Source organism: Phascolarctos cinereus, unplaced genomic scaffold (genome assembly GCF_003287225.1).
Source record: "Phascolarctos cinereus isolate Bilbo 61053 unplaced genomic scaffold, phaCin_HiC Scaffold_3;HRSCAF=262, whole genome shotgun sequence".
Classification (NCBI taxonomy): Eukaryota; Metazoa; Chordata; class Mammalia; order Diprotodontia; family Phascolarctidae; genus Phascolarctos; species Phascolarctos cinereus.
The window spans coordinates 253,913,645-253,930,234 of NW_027555736.1; positions in this window are offsets into that span (position 1 = coordinate 253,913,645).

Sequence of the window (16,590 nt, forward strand, 5' to 3'; positions counted from 1 at the left end):
AGTTAGTCTACTTTTTAAGGTGTTATTTTCTTCAGTATTTTGGGGGGTCTCTTTTAGCAAGCTGTTGACTTGTTTTTCATGATTTTTGTGCATCACTCTCATTTCTCTTCCTAATTTTTCCTCTGCTTCTCTTATTTGGTTTTCAAAATCCTTCTTGAGATTTTCCACAGGCTGAGACAAATTCACAGTTTTCTTGGAGGCTTTGGATGTAGGAGCTTTGACTTTGCTGTCTTCTTCCAACTGTATGTTTTGATCTTCCTTGTCACTAAAGAAAGTTTCTATAGTCTGAGTTTTTTCCACTGTTTGCTGATTTTCCAAGGCAATTACTTGACTTTGTAACTCTTTGTTAAGGTAGAGCTTTCAGTGTGGAGAGTATACTGTCCCAAGCTTCAGGGGTTTTCTGCAGCTGTATTCAGAGATACTTCTAGGGACCTGTAAGTTTTCAGTTCTTCCAAAGTGGTATGATCTAAGGAAAGGTGTTTACTCCTCTCCTGGCCTGTGCTCTGGCCTGTGAGTGACCCCAAGTACTCTTTTCTGTCCTGGAATTATAAAGAGGGTCCCCCCCCACCACTGCCACAAATTCTGCTATGCTAGCACTCCTCCACTGAGGACTGTGACCCAGATCTAAGAATGGGCAGAGCAACAGAATCCTGCCTCAGTGCCAGCAAAGAGATCCCAGTAATCTCCATCTGATAAGTTGTTCAATGACCTTACCATCTGTGAGCTGAGAGCTCCAGAAGCAGCAGCTGCCACAACTGCCACTCCAGGCCTGTGCTGAGGCCTGTGCTGGACTGTGCTCCTCTCTTACCCCGGTCCAATAGACCTTTCCTACTGACCTTCCAAGTTGTCTTTGGCATTTGTGTGTTGAGAAGTCTGGAAACAGCCACAGCTGCCAGTGATTCAGTTCCCTAAGACCTGCTCCGGGTTTCCTGGGGCCCACTTTGTGCTGGCATGGTTTACACTGAACTGTGCTCCTCTCTCAGCTTGGTACAACAGACCTTTCCTGTTGACCTTCTGGGTTGTCTTGGGCTGGAAATTTTTCCACTCCATCTTTTTGTGGGTTCTGCTGCTCTAGAATATGTTCAAAGTCATTTTACAGGTATTTGGAGGGTTTGAGGGAGAGCTCAAGTGAGTCACTGCTTTTATTCTGCCATCTTGGCTCCATCCCCTGAATGTGAATCTTTAGCTTGGAGAGGATAAGTCTTTGATCAGTTCAGCACTCTGTGCCACACACAGCTTTTGTCACTCTCGCATCCTGTCTGTCTCTTCTCCTTACAATCACATAGTCTATTAAATGCCAGTATTTGCTGTGAGGATGCATCCATGAAGTTTTATTGCTTTTAAGTAAATGGAAGACAGTGTTGGTGGTGAGAAGGTCACGAGATGCACAAGTCATCAGTACTAAGTGACCATTGCTGTTGCTGTTTCCAATTCCATTCCTCCCTAGGATTCCCTGCCAAGTCTGGTAGTCTGAGCCTACTCTGCCCTTTTCTGGCACACTGATGATAAGGGTCTCCAGGTCTTCATAAAATTTTTCTTTGATCTCATCAGGGCTCATCAGTAATGATCACTGGTGTTCCCCTTCACTGCATCCCCTCCAGAAAAAAACATGTATCAAGCTCCAACTTTGGTAAGCTGGCCTTCATTTGTCAGCCTTGTTTCACTCAGGGCTGCTATTTGGATGTAATAACTGCTGAGTTCTCTTGCAACAAGAGCTGTTCCTCTTTCAGATCTACTGGATTTTGATTTTGTATTTTCCACAAGTTTGCACACATTCCATATGCCGATGGTGAGTGGAATCATCTTTGCAACTGTTTTTGTACATTTTTAGTGTTTCAACTATGGGGTGGGATCCCCTGCCTGCTGTGTTAATCTGACCAGAGTTGGGTAAGCAGACAATTTTAGGGCACCTTTTCTAGCCCCTTCCTCACGCCAGAAGGTGAGCAGTGTGACCCTTAAAAGGCTGCTCAGAGCCAAAAAAATAAAAAATTTGAAAAAAGGCTCTCAGACATGCAGGGGGCTGCCAAATCCCACTGCTGCTTCCAGTGAGAAGATGACCCTATGGCCTGGACCTCTTATGTGCAAGATTGTGAGTAAAGCTCCAAGTGTATCCACATCTGCTGCTTCATCACTTGCCTGCCACCACAGGACTTTGAGATAGGTAAAAATGGTAAAATGTCATGGGAGATGTCTTGATTCATGTACAAATTGGATTTAAGTGAGGTAGAATTGCATAAAGTTGTCGGCCTCACTCTCTCCTCCAGAGTCATCATTGTTCAGTTGGCATGGCAGAGTCAGTCAAATGACTGGCGATGGCTCAAGATGAAGTGGATGACCTTGGTGTCTTTGATGTCTAACTAAGCTCTAAGCACTCCACAGCACCTGCTTCAGCTGCCTTCATGGCTGTTGGAACAGATTGTTCTCATCTGCCCATTCTACCAGGGGAAGTCTTTACATCCTTGGAGTAGATACCCCCCTAACTCACCAATGGGTTTGAGATCCCTGGTTACCCTCAACCTGGTTTAGCCCATCCGTCATAACAGTTTACCAGGGTGTGGCCACGGTGCATGCAACAGCGCTTCTTGGAGCCAGAGGTGAAAGTTAGGTGGAATAGGTGGACACCAAAGGTGGAAAGCAGCCCTGAAAAGGGTTTAGCAGCCTTCACATCAGAGGTACTAGTCTTCCCTGAACACACCCTACACCCTTTATTAAGGTGTAATCAAACCCTTATTCCCTGATGCCATCATAGTCATTCTCATCAAGTATCCAGTGAATCAAGTGTACCTGTCCCCATTTAATAATTTCATAAATTTAATAAATTAAGCAATTCAATGGAGTTTCTAATTCCAGTCCTTATTTCTTTTTTCTTCTTTAAGTCAGAGCTATTACATGACATCAGATATAGATATAGATATAGATATAGATATAGATATAGATATAGATATAGATATAGATATAGATATAGATATAGATATAGATATAGATATAGATATAGATATAGATATAGATATAGATATAGATATAGATATAGATATAGATATAGATAGATAGAGATAGAGACAGAGACAGAGACATAGACATAGACATAGACATAGACATAGACATAGACATAGACATAGACATAGACATAGACATAGATATAGATATAGATATAGATATAGATATAGATATAGATATAGATATAGACATAGATATAGACCTATGTCAGGAACTGTACAAAGTGCTGGAGATTCAAAGAAAGGCAAATGATAGTCCTTGTGCTCAAGGAGAAAACATGTAAATAACTATGTTCAAACAGGCAGCTATGTGGTATAGTGCAGAGTACAGTGCAAAAACCATAAAATGCTAGGCCTGGCATCAAAAAGACTCATCTTTGTGAGTTCAAATCTGCCCCTCAGATACTCACTAGCTATGTGACCCTAAGCAAGCAACTTAACTCTGCTTGCTTCAGTTTCCTCATCTGTAAAATGAGCTGGAGAAGGAAATGGCAAACCACTCCACTATCTTTGCCAAGAAAACCCCAAATAAGGTCACAAAGAGTCAGACACAGCTGAAAATTGACTGAAAATGTATAAACAAGAAGCATACAAAATAAATTGGAGATAATCTTAGAAGGTAAGGAAAAAGTGTTTAGAAGGTAGGATTTTAACTGAACATGCCTTTTCCTTTCTAATACTCTCATACAAGATATCATTGATTTGTATCTAACATGCAACAAGATTCTGATAAGTGCTAACAATGAATGGTTCCAAGTAGTCTTATGTATTTGAATTTTCACTATTTGAAGATACAGTAATATAAAATATGGTTATTGGTTCCAGCCCAATAGAAATACTCAATTTAAATTAGAATAATGTGACAAATTAAAAGGATTTATTATTAGCACTATTCAGGATCTACATGTAGAAGTAGAGGAGGCATGCTTTTCAGTCATTTCAGTCAGTCTGACTCTTTGTTATCAAGTTCCAAAATATAAACACATATTTAATGTTTCATTGGGAGCATTAAGAAATATATGTGAAGCTTTAAAATCATAGCTATAATCAACAGGTTAATTCTGTTTCAATACAAATTTACCCAAAAAAAGGATAAACTGAGGCAGATCTCCTACTTAAGTATCCTTTATTATGGTCTAATGGCTCTGCCTCTGGCCAAGAGACCCCTAAATTAGGATATAATACATTTTTACAAGCATGGAATGAAGAACAGAATAGAAATCACCTAGTTGGCCATCATCACAGAGATCATTAATAGCAGTTTTAAGGAAAAGGGATATATCTCCCACATGCCTTGAAGATTATCTCCCACTCTCTCTAAGGAATACTTTTGTAAGTTTTAGGGTCTGAGCCACTCCCTGGGGTCTTCTACTAGTGGCAGACTTACTGGTGATTGATAAGTTCATCCTGGTATCTCTCAGGAGAGAGAGAGAAGTTTGAACTTTGGCACACCTAAGCTTTATCACCCAAACCTCAGTGAAGAGGCTTCAAGTACAAAATCTGGATTAAGTATTATAAGCCATTGCTTTTAAAACTTCTCTCTCTAGAATTCTAGATGATTGATTTTAGGACTTAAGTCAGGTGTTAGCAGAGCATGGTCCCGTTTTTTTCCCTTTTCCAATGATTCTTAATTTGCACAATACAAAAAAAAAACCCAGAATAGCCAATATTCAGAGTAAAAAAAAAATAATAATAATGTCTATTGAATTTCTAAATGAACAGTTTCAAATATTTAACATCAACCCTTTAACAATTTAATTTATAGCCCAAAAGACTACTGATCTAAAAGGAAATTTAGCAAGCCTCAATGAATGATTAAACAGATACAGAGAGATATATTTGCTGGCAAAGTTTTTCCTTTTGAGCTCCATGCACACAATGTCGTTCACACAGACTCTGAGAGACACAGAAACATGGTCACAGAAAAACACGCGAAAAGACCAACAGCTGTGAAACGGTGGACAAACAAACAGAAGACATTCAAAAGTGTCTGATGGTCACTTCAGGAAAAAACTAGTTTGATTTTAAACATGGATAATATGACAAAAAAGAAACCAAAGTGCTTACCAGCAAAGTCTTCCTCCTTACCTCTCCCAAGAGGGTTAAAGTCCCTGTTAACACATCAGGTAGGTTAAACTTCCATCCTGCTAGGCTCTCTGCTGAAGCACATATTTGAAAAGCACACAGAAGCATACACATAACAAATATATATATATATATATACATATATATATATATACATGTATACACACACACACACACACATATACACACAAAAATTTGGCAAACAACCCTCCACACAGACAAAAGCCTGCAACTTTTTTAAAAAATAATTTAGTGTGCACAAAAGAAAGTACTTTTTAGGTCAAATTCTGAGGTCTATATATAGATATTAGGTTAATGCAGATTGAGAATCTCATCTTTCTAGATAGCAAAGAAAGAATGAGTTTCATTAGGGGTTTTTGATGAAGAATCCCACCTTGTCTAGACGTGATCTCAAATGCAAAATTTTTTTATCCCCTTCCATTCTTGCAGGTATTAGCAGCAGCAACCAAATAACAAATGGCCTCATATGAATGGGGAACTGGTGGCCCCAAATAACCAACGGCCCCATAGATGACTAGATGCAAAAGGCTCTCAAGAACTCAACCAAGGTGGCAGCTTAGAGATCTGAGAAGGGCTGCCAAGGACAGCGCAGGTCCTGGGCCCAGATGGATACAGCGGATCCCTGGTGTACCAAACTCACAAGGCAAAGTCCAAGGGCTTAATAAGGATGTCCCCCTTCAGATCCTACTTCTGATACCAATTATGGCAAGCCTGCATAAAAATGAAATCAACAAGGTGAGCAATAAGTAAAGTAAAGCATTTATTCAGGATCAAAGAATTGCACTTCAGAACAATGCACTGTCTTACTCAGGGAAGTTCAGTGAGGGGAGTTATAAATAGAGGTTATATACTTTCAGAAGTGGGGGCAGCTAAGTTGATAAATAGAATAGTATTCACAAGTTATACATTGCAGGGTAATAGAAAAAAAACTTTCCTAGAGAAACCACAGGATTGGTTTAGGCAACTTCTAACCAATAGAAGCCGGACACTGACCATGCCTCAGGCTGGGGTCACCTTTATGGTCATCAGAATAGACAAAGTTAAGAAGGAAGGGGTTGCAGAAGTGTCCTTGGAGCCGTTTCTGTCAAGGAATGGGGAAGTTGGAAACTGTTGCCCACAGCAGAGATTGGGGTTGAGGGGTCATTAGAAATTGCTAGTCAGAACGGGTAGGGGTCTTAGAGTTTTCCAGGGATTAACATGGAAAAATATAAACAGGCAATGAGGAAACAAAACTATCACTCTTTGCAGATGATATGGCATACTTATAGAAGCCTGGAGAAGCAATTTTTAAAAACTAGTAAAAAAAAAATTAGTTAAAATAATTAAAAATTTCAGTAAAGTTACAGGATATAACATAAATCTACATAAATCACCAGTATTTCTATATGCTACTAACAAAATCCAGCAAGAAGAGATAGAAAGAGAAATGCCATTTAAAATAACTGCAGACAATATAAAGTACTTGAGTGTCTACATACACAAACCCAGATGAACACAATACTACATAATTACAAAACACTTCATACAAAGACATACAAACAATTGGACAAATATTAATTGTCCATAAGTAGGCTGAGCTAACATAATAAAAATGACAATTCTACCTAATTTACTTATTCAGAGTCATATCAATCAAACTACCAAATAATTATTTTATGAAGCTGGGGAAAATGGTAACAAAATTTATCTGGAAGAAAAAAAGGTGAAGAATATCAAAGGAATCAATGAAAAAAATAGTTAAGGATGGTGTCCTAGCAGTTCTGGATTTCAAACTATATTGCAAAGCAGCCATTAAAACAAAGTGGTGGATCAGTGGAATAGAGCAGGTGACAGTATACTGTTCAGTGGTACTGGTACAAAGTGAGTCAATTCATAGGGATTAAATGACATTCTAGTCTTTGATAAACCCAAAGATCCAGTCTTTTGGGATGACAACTCACCATTCAACAAAAATAGTTTGGTAAAACTAGAAAGCCATTTGGCAGAGAATCAGCATAGACCAACATAAGATCAAAATGGATATCATGTAAATTAGGAGGGCAGAGAAAAATGTACCTGTCACATCTATGGATAAGAGATTTATGACCAAACAAGAGACAGAGGGGATTATGAGAATTAAAAAGATAATTTTGATTACATAAATTTTAAAAGCTTTTGCACAAAAAACCAATGCTGCCAAAATTAAAAGGAAAACAAGAAACTGGGGGGAAATTTTGCAGCAAGTTTCTCTGATAAAGGACTCATTTCTCTCTTTTTTTAAAAAAAACATGTGTTTTTAAAACTTTGAGTTCCAAATTTTCTCCCTTCCTCCCTCCCCACCCACCCACCCACCCTCATTGAAAAGGCAAGCAACTCAATATAGGTTGTACATGTGCAGTTATGCGAAACACTTCCTTAGTACACATGTTGTGAAAAACTAACTCTATTTCCCTTAATCCTATCCTGCCCTCCCATCTATTCTATTCTTTCTTTTGACCCTGTCCCTCCTCAGAAGTATTTACTTCTGATTACCCTCTTTCCCAATATGCCCTCCTCTCTATCACCCCCCTGTTCTCTTGTCCCCTTCTCCCCCTATTTTCCTGTAGGGTAAGACAGATTTCCATACCCAATTGAATGTGTATGTTATTCCTCCTTAAGCCAAATCCTATGAGAATAAGATTCCCTCATTCCCTCTCACCTTCCCCTGTTTCCCCTCCACTGTGAGAGACTTTTCTGTTTTTTTTTGTGAGATAATTTACCCCATTCTACCTCTCCCTTTCTTCTCCGAGTATCATCCTCTCTCATCCCTTAATTTTATTCTCCAGATATGACCCCTTAATCTTCAACTCACCCTGTGCCCTCTATCTATCTATCTATCTATATATATATAATTTTTTTCCTTCAACTACCCTAATACTGACAAAGTTCTCATGAGTTACAAATATCATCTTTCCATGCAGGAATGTAAACAGTTCAATCTTAATAAGTCTCTTATGATTTCTCTTTCCTGTTTACCTCTTCATGTTCCACTGGAGTCCTGTATTTGAAAGTCAAATTTCTGTTTAGCTCTGGTCTTTTCATCAGGAATGCTTGAAAGTCCTCTATTTCACTGAATGACCATTTTTTCCCCTGAAGGATTATACTCAGTTTTGCTGGGTAGGTGATTCTTGGTTGTAATCCTATCTCCTTTGCCCTCCGGAATATTATATTCCATGCCCTGCAGTCCTTTAATGTAGAAGCTGCTAAATCTTGTGTTATCCTGATTGTGTTTCCACAGTACTTGAATTGTTTCCTTCTGGCAGCTTGTAATATTTTCTCCTTGACCTGGGAACTCTGGAATTTGGCTACAATATTCCTAGGAGTTTTCCTTTGGGGATCTCTTTCAGGAGGAGATCTGTGGATTCTTTCAATTTCTATTTTGCCCTCTGGTTCTAATATCAGGGCAGTTTTCCTTGATAATTTCTTGAAAGATGATGTCTAGGCTCTTTTTTTGATCATGGCTTTCAGATAGTCCAATAATTTTTAAATTCTCTCTCCTGGATCTATTTTCCAGGTCAGTTGTTTTTCCAATGAGATATTTCACATTGTTTTCTAATTTTTCATTCTTTTGGATTTGTTTTACAGTGTCTTGATTTCTCATAAAGTCACTATCTTCCAATTGCTCTATCCTAATTTTTAAGGAAGTATTTTCTTCAGTAATCTTTTGGACTTCCTTTTCCATTTGGCCAATTTTTCTTTTTAGGGCATTTTTCTCCTCATTGGCTTTTTGGACCTCTTTTGCCATTTGGGTTAGGTTGTTTTTTAAGGTGTTATTTTCTTCAGTATTTTTTTGGGTCTCCTTTAGCAAGCTGTTGCCTTGTTTTTCATGATTTTCTTGCATCACTTTCATTTCTCTTCCCAGTTTTTCTTCTACTTCCCTTACTTGCTTCTCAAAATCCCTTTTGAGCTCTTCCAAGGCCTGGGACTGATTCATATTTTTCTTAGAAGCTTTGGATGTAGGAGCTTTGATTTTGTTGTCTTCTTCTGGTTGTATATTTTGATCTTCTTTGCCACCAAAGTAAGATAATATAGTCTGACTCTTTTTGCACTGCTTGCTCATGATCCCAGACAATTACTTGAGTTTTAAACTCTTTGTTAAGGTAAGAGTCTGCTTCCCATGTGGAGAGTGTACTGTCCCAAGCTTCAGGCGTTTGTGTAGCTGTTTTCAGAGATACTTGTAGGGACCTATAAATTTTCAGTTCTTCCAAGGTGGTATGATAAGGGGCAAGGTGTTTACTCCTTTCCTGGCCTGTGACCACAAGTATTCCTTTCTGTCCCCGTAACTGTGAGGAGGGGTTTCTCTCCACAGCCACTACAAACTCCACCACACCAGCGCTCCTCCTCACCCCAGCACTGCAGCCCAGAACTGTGGCCCAGATCCAAACACGGGCAAAGCAAGAGATTCCTGCCTCAGCACTGCCAAGAGATCCCTGCAGTCCCTCTCTGATCAGCCACTGGATTCCCCCTCAGTCTGTGGGCTGGAAGCTTGGGAAGCAGCTGCACGCCCCCCTCCCATGCCCACCGGGCCACGCTCTTGGGGAATGGAGCTGAAACCCCGCCTTCCTCTCTGACCACCGACAGAAACAGACTTTTCCCACTGGCCTTCTAAGTTGTCTTTGGCATTGGTGGATTGAGGAGTCTGGAAACCTCCACAGCTGCCCGTGATTCAGTCCTCTGAGGCCTGCTCCAGGTTTGCTGCAGCCTGCCGGCCCACTCTGCTCTGCACTGCGCTCCCAGCCCGGCACGATACACCTTTCTGATCAATCATCCAGGTTGTCTTGGGCTGGAAATTTGTTTTACTCTGTCTTTTTGTGGGTTCTGCTGCTTTAGAATTTGTTTAGAGCCATTTTTTATGAGTACTTGGAGGGGTTTGGGGGAGAGCTCAAGCAAGTCACTGCTTTCATTCTGCCATCTTGGCTCCGCCCCCCTAAAGGACTCATTTCTCAAATGTGAGTGAAAACTGAGCCAAATTTATAAAACTAAGAACTATTCTCCTGTTGATAAGTGGTCAAAGATATAAACAAGGAATTTTCAGAAGAAATCAAAGCTCAATAGTCACAGTAAAAAAGTGCTGTAAATAATTATCAATGAATTAAAGAAATGCAAATTAAAACAATTCTGAGATACCATCCCACACATATCAGATTGACTAATGTGACAGAAAAAGAAAATGACAAATACTACAGGAGTTGTGGAAAAATTGACACTAATGTAATGTTGGTGGAGTGGTGAACAAGTCCAAGCATTCTGGAGAATAATTTGGAACCATGCCCAAAATGCCATAACACAGTGAATACCCTTTGATCTAGCGATGCCACCAGTATATCTATATCTCAAAGAAATCAAAGAAAAGGGAAATGGACATATGTACAAAAATATTCATGTCAACTTTTTTTGTAGTTGCAAAGAATTGAAAATTGAGGGGATGATCATCAATCACAGAACAGATGAACAAGATGTGTCATATGATTGCGATGGAATCAATAAGAAATGTTGAATGTATTTTTTAAAAGTACTACAAAAAAAGATGAGCAAATGGTTTCAGAAAAACCTGGAAAAACTCATATGAACTCACGCGAAGTGAACAGAACCAGGAGAACACTGTACACAGTAATATTACTTTTGCAAACATTATCAAGTATGAAAGACTTAGCCACTCTGATCACAACAAGCCAAGATAATTTCAAAAGATACATGATGAAAAATGCTATCCATTCCAGGGAGAGAACTGATAAACTATGAATGCAGAATGCAGCATACTTTTTTATTTGTAATTTTTTTGGTTGTTTTTTTTTTGCAAGCTGGCTAATATGTATATGTTTTGCATAACTTCCCACGCATAACAAAATCAAATTGTTTGCCTTCTCAAGGAGGGGGAAAGGACATGCAGAAGAAAGAATTTGGAATTCAATGTTTCAAAAGTTGATTGTTAAGTTTTTTGACATGTAATTGGAAAATATTTAATGAAATAAAAATACTGTTTTTAAAAAGAAGTGAAAAAAAACAAACAAAAAGTTTCTTCTTATCTTTTCCATTTACTTATCTATTAAGGATTGCTTTTGGTTTTATGAATCTTTCCTAATTACATACATATATAATATTTTAATTGAGTGTGTGTTTATATATTAAAAAAAAATCTCAAACCCTCATCAGAGATATTTGATACAAATATTTTTCCCAACTGGTTGTGTTAAAAAAAAAAAAAACCAACAACCTAGGTTAGGGCCTCACCTACTCAATTAAGGCAAACTCAGTAAGACAAAAAGAATTCATTAATACATCAAGGCAGCATGTGAAAAAACAACCTTGATAGACCCAAATTTCAAATGAAAAGATGAGGTTAATGCCAACTTAGCTCTTGATTGGTCTACTTTTCAAATGAAGATGTGGGATTAAGGCTGCCTCAACTCCTCCTTCATTACAACATAAGGGGAAATGGAATTAGTGAGCATGTGCCACCACCATGTTATGCAGGCTACCTGCCACATATTCAAAGTTAAAAATAAGATTGGAAAAGGAGTCTCTCAGACTGACTTAGCACAATAGCTGACTCCCTACAATTGCTTCCCTTCTTATCTTTGTCACATTACTTGTCTTCACCCAAAAACTTTTCATGTTTTTTATGGAACGATCTTTTCTATTCTGATCACATTTCCACTTTGAGTCTAGTGCCGCATATTGTGGGATGTTATAGAAATTTTTTATTTCCTTTTATTGATTTTTATTATATAATCAAGGCTGAGAGCCATTCCTCTTGCAACTCTGGATTAACTAAGTCTATTAATATTAAACTCACCTAACCAAAACCTGACTTATGGAATAATAATGTTAAGGGAAGACTTTTGACATTCCTGAGAAAACAAATGAGAGGAAAAATGAATACAGCATTTAAAAAATCTCAAAAATATTTCATTTGTGGAAGAATTTCACTGATGCCAAGCTTTTTATGACATGTAAATCCCTTTCTCTCAATTAGCCTATTGTGACTTTTTAAAAAATGCAACCTAGGAGGGAAGTGTAAGATTTTGTAATTTCAAGGTTTAACCCGATTTAGTTTGCCTATAGAGTCTATTTAACTAGATTTGTTTCCTTAGGGAATATATGAGATTATGACTTTACTTACTAAGTTTGCTCAACTTTTATGACATTAAAGGAAACATGGGAATATAAATCTTTTTTTAAACTTTTGTAGCTTAAATAAATGTACAAGATTGCAATATATAAAAGAATTATTTCTTTGTCACTCTGATAGAATTTTGTCTGTTAAAAGCCTCACAAGAATCCTAATCATGGGTCAGGGTTTACTTTTTCTACCCCTCTGAACTTGTGCTTAAGCATAATTAACTCTATGTTTTTACCTCCATAATGTCTCTATTACAGTACCTTTATCATGTAACATGCACAACAGCCACAGGCCTTTTCAGCAGATGGATTAACCAGGTTGAGGGAAGTGACAGGCCTCAAACCCAATGGTGAGTTAGGGGAATATATATTCCCAAGCAGGTGAAGACTTTCCCCAATGGAATGGGCAGATAAGAATAATTTGTTTCAATGGCCACGAATGTGGCTGAAGCAAATGCTGTGGAGTGCTTTGGAACTTGGTCAGACATCAAAGATTCCAAGGTCTTTCAGTGCATTGTTGGACCATCATGAGTGATCTTCACTTTTGTCTTACCAATGGACTTCAATGACTCTGGAAGAGAAAGTGAAGCTCAGGACTTTGGGCATCTCTGCCTCAGTTAAATCAAATACATGCACAAGTTAAGACACCACCCAGTGACGTCAGTGGTTTTCTTCAAAATGAAGGTATAGCAACAACAACAACATGCATTTCAACAGTACTCACCGTTTCTCTCATAACACTAGGCTAGTAGGTCTGAGGTTTAAAATATAATTAGCACTGTAAATCACCAAATATAATTAAAGCTATCTTTATTTTATGTGAGATTAAAGGAAAATGAAATATTTCTCAGTTCCTCAGAATCATCACAGCAGACAGTCAGATAGATTGTAAAGAAAACAAGAACCTAGATGAAGCTTCCAAATGGTTAGCTTAGCATTCCCTCACCACCTCCCTGCAATGCAATAAAGGCTTCAGCAGACACTGCAAAAAGCAGTCAGCTTGGCATTACAGAAATATAAGCTTCATGTCCCCATGGCAACCAGTTTGCTTGACTTTTCCTGAAAACAAAAAAAAAACTCAGTTGCATTTTTCTGACACAATTATACCTCAACGAACCCTTTTATGGTATGTTAGCTGAAAACCCTTCCATATTAAGGGATCAACCTAATTAAAAGGAAAGTGAAGTTTTAGGAATGAAGGGGAAGGAAGGGAAAAGGATCCATAAAAAGATCATTTGTCAGAAATTCTTCAGTAGGCATTCCTATGAATCCTTCTCCCCAGTGATCTCCAACATCCCACTCACCAACACAGGTCCTACCACATGGTAGACAGTGTAAACTGCTGGTCTAAGCCTAATTTTTGATAGCATTATTTTCAGTTTTACGAGTTTTTGCAAAATGAAGTGTTCCTTCCTATGTATTAATGTCTTTTGGACATATTGAGCAATGTGTTTTTTTTCAAATTTCAATTACTTCTGATTTCTTATTTGTTCTTTTGATCTACCTTTAATAACAGTGTCAGTTTTGGTTATTGCTGTCTTTTAATATGGTTTGACATCTGAAAGTGCTATTTACCATTTATTCCTATTTTTTTCATTATTTTTCTTGATATTGTAAAGCTTTTGTTCCTCCAAATGATATTTATTGCTAATTTGGCTAGCCTCATAGATTATCCCTTTGGTATGTCATAAGAGAATTTTAGTATAAATTTCATTTTGCCTGAGACAGCAAATCTATAACAGACCTAAGCTTGAATCATCTAGCTAAGACATCTAACTCAAAATCTGGCACTGTTTCGTCAGTTCCTGCTGTCTGTTTGCAAAATCGTAAGCCTGGTTCCATCAATTGCTGATCAGTTTACACGATCTCCCCCTTCGGCTCTCAGTTCTTTGACGCGTAAATCTTTTGCCTCCCTATTTCCTTCCTCTAAAAATTCCAGTTGGATCCATCCTGCCTTGCCCTGTGTAATATGGTTTAAAATATTATTTTCTTTCTTTCTTTTATTGCCATGGTGCCATGTTCTGAGAATATAACATAAACTGATTAGAAAATGTTTTTACATACTGATAAATGATTGGCAGCAGGACTTATCAATGAATCCTTGCTTTTTTATATCAGTAAATTCATATTCAACAAATCTATAAATTAACTTCAGTGGCATTTGGTATTTTTATTGTAGTGATGCATGGTCATTGAATATTCCTCCAACTATTGCATTATTTTTTCATTTTGAAATATATTATAATTGCACATGTACAGTTTTGAGTGCTATTTGCCAATTTGACCTTCATATATTTATTGTATTTTGTAATTATTTTGAAAGGGACTTCCCTTTCTGTAATTTTTTTCTTATTTTCTTATTGCTTTTTAGAAGTGTTGATTTCTGTGAGTTTATTTTGTAATCTACTTTTTTTTTTTACTAAAGCTATGATATAAATAAGTTTCTTTTCTGATTCCTCTGGGTTTGTTTTAATACATTTTTATTTAGTTAGTTAAATATTTCCCAATTACATGTAAAAAAATTTTAGCATTTATTTTTAAAAATTTTGACTTCCAAATTCTCTCCCTCCCTCTTGCCATTCCTCTACTCATTGAGAATATAAGCAATTTGATTTTGTTTATACATGTTAAGTCATGCAACGCATATTCCTATAACAGTCATGTTGCAAAAGAGAACACACACACACACAAAAGAAAAACCAAGATAAATAAAGAAAATTTTTAAAATGTGCTTCAATCAGTACTCAAAATTCATCAATTCTCTCTTTGGAGGTGGATAGCATTTTTCATAATGGATCCATTATGATGGTATGAAAAGTATGAAATCAATATTTATGCCCAAGTACATGGTCAATTTTTGTGGAAGTACATGTACATTTGAGAAAAAGGTATTTTCCTTTTTATTCCCACTCAATTTTCTCCAGAGGTCTATCATATATAGATTTTTCTAAGATTCTATTCATCTCCTTCTTTCTTTTTTATTTCAAGGTTAGATTTATCTAGCTTTCAGAGGGGAAAATTAAGGTCCTTTCACTAATACAATTTTACTATTTCCTCCTGCAATTAATTTTTCCTTCAAGAATTTGGATGCTATGCCACTTGGTGCACATATGTTTAGTACTGATATTGTCTTTAATGCTGTTTTAGCAAGATTTAGTTTTCTTGCTTATTTCTTTTAATTAGGTATATTTTTGCTTTTGCTTTCTCTGAGATGGATCGCCATCACTGCCTTTTTGAATTCAGCTGAAACATACTAGATTCTTCTCTAACCTTTTATTGTTATTCTGTGTGTGTCTCTGTGTATTATTCAAGTGTGTTTTTTGTAAACAACATATTGTTGGATTCTGGCTTCTAAGCCATTCTACTATTAGCTTCCATTTCAGTGATTTCATCCCATTCACATTTATATTTATGATTACTAACTTTGCAGTTCTCTCCTTCTTATTTTCTTCTGTTTATCCTTCTCTCTTTTTATCCTGCCCTTCCATTAAGTCTGTTTTGCTTCTGACCACTGGCTTCCTTTATCCAACCTCCCTTTTATCGTCACACCCTGTTTCTTATTCTTTTCCTTTCCTACTTTCCAAATACTCAATTTGGTGTGTGTATGTACTTTTCCCTCTTTGAGCCAACTTAAGTAAAACTGAGGCTCAATTTTTTCCTACTCTCACCTCCATCTTCCCCTCCACTGTAAAGACTCTTCTTTGTGTGGCTCTTTATGTGACATAATTTTCCCCACTCTTCCTTCCACCTTCTCCAAGGGCATCCCTATTTCTTACCAATCTTTTTTTTTTTTACATAATCAACTCCCTCCTGCACACTCTCTATGTTCACATCTTTTCAACTGTTCTAATAATGATAAAGTTCTTATAGTTACACGACACTGTCCCAAGCTTCAGTGGCAAAAAACATATGTTTGGAATTACCTGCTGATATGCATCTCAAGAAACCCATGTGCTTTATATAGAAATTGCTTATGTATTGTGTCTTTTGCCCTTGTTTGAATTCTGTATCATGTAAAATTAGAGAGGCTCAGGGGAATGGGTTACACCTTTTCTATCTGTCTCCTCTGCCAAAGGACTTAATAAATATCTCCCTAAAACTTTTTCAGGTTTTGGGTTTGTTCTTAAATGACACTGTGTACTTTAAGTATATATGAAAGGTCACCAAAAAATCTGTACCCCAGGAATCTCTATTAGTTATCAGAAAAAGAAAATTTCTTAATATGCTAATAAATGAATGCCACTTTTTAAGATACTTGGTCCTACTCTAAGAAATTTTTTAAAAGAGGAACTAGTTTAGAATGAAATAGATATTCCAAGTTTTTAGAAGTGGAGCAAGAGGAATGGAG